Here is a 6,284-nt window from a genome sequence, read left to right on the forward strand (position 1 = left end):
CGGATGCATAAACTAGAAAATGGCCCCTTGGCTACATACATGTTTTTTTTATTTTTTATCAGTTTAAATCTGCATCTGGTCAATACATGACATCTAAAATCTAGAATAATGTGTTGTTGGTTTTTTGCATATATTTAGTAGGGAGACTCATTGCAACACCCTGTAAAAGACAAATGCATTGAATACGTCAACCTCCCTCTTAATGGCAGTACTATCCTGCCACCTTGTGGCTTTAAGGAGCAAATACAGAGCAATGAAACTCAGGAATGCTGGACTTCAGAAACAGACTTTACTGTACAAGCTATGTCGCATTATTGCCTTATGCAGGCATAACATTTTTCTAATATGTGGTTTATGATCAAACTAAAGGTGATGGAAATGAATAAGCCAACATAAAGTCATACTGTTTGTTATTAGCCAGTTGAGTTGTCATTCGCAGCTGCGAATGTTAAAACATATTTCAGTAAAAAGCAACTTATTCAAGTCAACTGAGGTTAAAACCAATGCACTCAGGTTGTAGCTGAGGTTAGAGATCCCAACTTAATTGCAGCTGAACTCTGCTGTCCTTTTAGCAATTGAACTGTTCAGATGTTTTCTCTGCTTTTAATTATTAATCTGACTTCCAACATGTGTGTTTTTATGAAGGCATCTTTCAGCACAGATGTCCTGGTGATCGTGAGGAACTTTATATTTAAATCTGACTTGCTTTCAGTTACGAACCAAAAAATAAATAAATCACACAACACAAACAACATCAGTCCATGTGTCGGTAGCCAGTTATATTTCCAAGATACATGTAGGATTTTAGAATGAACACGTTAAAATGGAAATATTTGTATTGAAGTTGTAAACTAGCAATAGTATTTTCTGTGTGTGCCGGCGATTAAAATGGATAGGTACTAATGAAAGTACAAACTGATTAGCCACATAAATTATGTTAATTTATATGATGGATAGCGTCTTTAACAATGAATATAACAGCAAGAAAATTTAAAAAATGTGTTTCTTTGAATCACGTTGCTCTCAAGTCATCTCAGTTACACAGCTCAGTCTGTACTCAGTCACATACAACATGTGTCTCATAAAAATACTTTATGGCATTTATATATATATCAAAAAGCTTCACATAAAATTATACAGCAAGCTGTAAAGCGCTGGCGAATTATCGGGCGACCATTAAAATGTCATTGGGATGTATTTGCATGCTTCAGCCACAAGGAGGCAGAAAAGCAACGTTCACTGGGAGACGTGCGAATCCTTACAGGCCTTCCGAGTTGAATCTGGGGTGTTCGCCATAGAAGGACATGGTGGTGTAGAGAGCTGCTGGCTCTGGCAGCAAGAGGTCTGAAATTACAACGGCTTGATGCCATGCAAGCTTCAGATATGGTCATGGAAACACCTCATCCAGGGGTTGTGTTTATGGACATATGAGGAATGTAGTTGTTTAGGTCTGGGATATATATCTGAACTCTGCCTTGAGATCCTCTGGAACTTGGCATGTAGTCGCCTGACATGAACAATTCTTGAAATTAATTTCTTAAAACTAAAAAAGAAACTTTTGAAGTGAATCTCTTTTAAATTCAGGAAGTACAGTGCGCAGAAGCCCTCAGGAGGACACACTACCTGCTTCCTGGTGTGCAAACCAGCAGCTTAACGCGAGGTTGTGAGATAAGACGGCTGCGGAGGAGGAAATGGTGCACATGTGAATGTTCTTTGCTGCACTGCTGATCTTTCAGCTGTGACAAATCACCATCACCAATCTCACTTCGCGGTTCCATTTTTATAAATTAGAAACAATGTTGGACCTTCTAGAAAGGTTCGCTGCTGACAGTTAGAAAGCATATTTACGGGTGACCTGGGGTGACACTTTAACTGTTGTATTTTCTTTATTCTAAGTTCTTGGTCTGAATTGCAAGAGAGGAGCTTTAGTGAGCTGATTAGCTCCTTGAAATCCTTGCATTTTCCCTGTGAGGTGATGCAAACAAGTATCTCTGAAATGTAATAATCTTTTTTCCAAAGACTGGGATTTGGTTGGTTTGGGGGGGGGGGGGGGGGGGGGGGGGCATTGATGACCAAGAAGTCTTGTACCAGGTCTTACAATGCTGTCAAAAAAACCCAACTTTTAAGGGAATCAAATCCAAATCATTTCTGCTACATCAATACAATACATACATATATAAAAATAAATACATATATACATATATGCACACACTTATGCACATGTACATACATACATATATACACATATACACAAACACACATACATACATATGTACATAAACACATTGAAACAAATATAAATACATAAATATGTATACATACATATATACATTTACATACAGACACATACATACTTATATATACATACATGCATATATATAAATACTATGTATATATGTATTTATGCACAATGTATGTATGTTTGTGTATGTATATGTATATATATATATGTATATATGTATGTATATATGTATGTGTTTGTATAACTATTCATGTGAATATATGGATGTATGAAACAGTATATATGTATATATACATACATATGTATGCAAGTATAAATATGTATGCATATATGAATATATGTATGTGTTTATGTATGTATGCACATATACATTTATTGATCTATGTATATGTATGTGTATATATGTATTCATATATATTCTACCAATTCAAAAACAAATACAGAGAAATGATTTTTGCCAGATACAGGGAAGAGGAGACATGAGGTCGTGATTGTGCGGGTATTCATTTGTAGTGTGAGCAAATAATATGTGTGTGTGTGTGTGTATATATATTTATATATATGTATATATATATATATATATATATATATATATATATATATATATATATATATAGTGTGTGTGTGTGTGTGTGTGTGTGTGTGTGTGTGTGTGTGTGTGTGTGCGTGCGTGTGAATACAGGTTTGCGTACATGATGTACATGTATGTGTATGTATGTATAGGTGCAGGTACATAAGTATGTATGTATGTGTGCAGGTGTGTATGTGTGCATGTATGTGTGTGTATGTAAGTATATGTGTGTGTATGTATGTGTGTATGTATATATATATGTGTGTGTGTGTATTTATGTATATATATATATATATATATATATATATATATATATATACTCAAAGTAATATATTTGTAATAGCTATATTTACTAGAAAATATGGTGGTATGATAGTTATATGAGTGAGTGTGTGTGTGTATGTATGATAATTATATTTATTATGGGACTGTCATGTATATGTGCATATATGTATATGGTATTACGTACATATAGTCTAGTATAATATAAAATAATGATTATTGTGTATTATAACATATCGTATTACGTTGCAGTGTGATACAATATATCATATTACAACATAAATGTGTATGTATGTGTATGTGTATGTGTATGTGTGGGTACATATGTATGTTCATGTGTGTGTACATATGTACGTGGGTATATACATGTATGTACTTATGTATATATGTATGAATGTATATATGTTTGTGTATGTATGTATGTGCATATATGTATCAACATGTATATATGGATGCATGTGTATATAGATATATGTATGTATGTATATACATGTATGTACTTGTGTATATATGTATGTGTTAATATGTATGTGTATGTATGCATGTATGTTTATATTTTTATGTTTGTGTATATGTATATATTTATGTATATGTATGTATGTGTATATATGGATGTAACTATATATGTTTAGAAAAATTTATCAACATGTATATATTTTATGTGCATGTATATGAATATTATGTGAGTGTATGTATGTATGTATGTATGTATGTGTATATATGTATCTATATAGATGTATGTATTTATGTATATTTACAACATCCATCATCCATATATTGTGTATATATGTATGCCTATATGTATGAATGTTTATGTGTGAGTATATGTATATATGTTTATATATGTATGTTTATGGATGTGTCTATATGAATGTATGTATATACATGTATGTACATGTGTACAGTTGTATCTACATGTATATGTGTATATATGTATGAATGCATTCATAATTTTATGTATGTATGTATGTTTAAATTTGTTTGTATTTGTGGATATATTTGTATATGTGTATATATTTGATGTATGTATGTATGTATGTGTATACATGTATGTGTATATATGTATGTATGTGTATATATGTATACATGTAATTACATGTATATATATGTCTGTATGTGTATACATGTATGTGTATATATGTATATGCATATATGTGTACATATGTATATCTATATCTATCTATATATATGTCTGTCTGTCATGTGTATATATGTGTATACATGTAATTACACACATAGATGTATTTATGTATGTATGCTTATATTTCTATGTGTGGGTTTATGCAGGTGTGTATGTGTATGTATGTGTATAAATTTGTGTACGTATGTATGTGTACATATTCGTTTGTATGTATGTATATTCTTGTTTGTGTATATATATATATGTGTAAGTATATATGTGTATGTGTACATATGTATGTGTGTATATGTATTTATGTATACACTTTTATATGTACATTCGCATGTGTATATATATATTTTGTTCATATGTATGGATGTGTGTGGATATATACTGTATATGTGTGCATGTATTTATATATGTACATACTTGTGTATGTGTATATATGTATATACATTTATATGCATGTGTATATGTGTTTGTATATATGTATGTATTTGTGTATGTATGTATATGTATGTATGCATGTGCGTAATTCTGTGTCAATCTGTAAGTATATATGTGTACGTGTGAATATGTATGTAAGTATATATGTGTGTATGTGTACGTATGTATGTTCATTTCTATATGTACATGTATATATATATATGTATATTTGTTTTTATGAGTGTTTATATGTGTATTTATGTGTATAAGTATAAACGTATGAATATATGTATGTGTATATAAAGGTAAGTATATATGTGTATGTGTACATATGTATGAATGTGTGTATATTGATTTGAATGTGTATATGTATTTGTATATGTGTATGTATATCTGTATGAAGGTGTTTATATGTTTATGTATATATATATGTATATATATGCAAGCATGTATATGTTTGTATGTGTATATATGTATATATACTTGTATGTGTATATATATATTTGTATATACTTGTATGTGTACATATGTATGTTAGTATGTATGTGTTTTTGTTTCAATGTGTATATGCATATATGTAGGTATCTGTGTATACATGTATGTAGGTGTGTATTTATTTTTATATTTATATGTATCCATGTATGTTTGCATGTATGTATATACTTGTGTACGTATATGTATGTAAATATATGTGTGTATGTGTATATATGTATGTAAATTTATGTGTGTATGTGTACGTATGTATATATTTATGTGTATATACACATAGGTACATATTTGTGTATATATGCGTGTATGTTTTTATATGTGTAAATATGTATGTGTATAAGTACATATGTGTGCGTCTATGTTGTATGTACTTGTATGTGTTTATATGAATTTAAGTTAAATGTGCATGTATACATATATGTATATTTGTTTGAATGTGTATATGTATATGTGTGTATACATGTATATACATACATTTTGTGTATTTCTATGTATTTGTATATATGTAATTATGTTTTTTGTATTTGTTTATATGAATGTATGCGGTATGCACACACACACACACACACACATATAAATATAAAACCCTGCATGGCTCAGAGCAAAGGCATCTTTTCATTCCTCCCAGAGGCCTCCAGTATGTGAGGGGCCTCAGGCGAGGACACCATGGTTCAGCACTGCCTCTGTCTCATGGTTTTCTTCTTAAACACCCGCACTCCGATTGCTCAGGTCTCCTCCTCCTGCTGGTACAAGCACTCACACCTAGTTTGTTGTTGTATTTTCACCAAGTCCTCCAGACTGATATTTTCCATCCATCTCCGTTGGGTTTCTCATGAATGTTGATGGCATCTGTTTCCCAACTGAGCTGCTGTTGAGCTACGATTACAGATTACAGAGAGAGGGAGGCTTTACATTCCCGGGGAGCCAAAATCTGTCCAACAAGCAGCGCTTTGGTGCCAGGCAACCAAAGCTCCATGTTTACTGAAATGGGGAGCTCAGCCAAGGCAGCTTGCACTGAACTCCCAAGCCAGCAAAGGCAGATTTCCCTCGTTTCCTTTGTGGTTGTGAAGTATTGTTGTGAACTTGCCACAATCTGACCTTTGCCCCAAATGTTAAGGCCTTCAAAGCCAGCATGGATAAACATCAGTAGCTAA

Source organism: Aulostomus chinensis, chromosome 14, assembly GCF_037954235.1.
Source record: "Aulostomus chinensis isolate RoL2024-O1b breed Wild chromosome 14, RoL_Achi_v1.0, whole genome shotgun sequence".
Classification (NCBI taxonomy): Eukaryota; Metazoa; Chordata; class Actinopteri; order Syngnathiformes; family Aulostomidae; genus Aulostomus; species Aulostomus chinensis.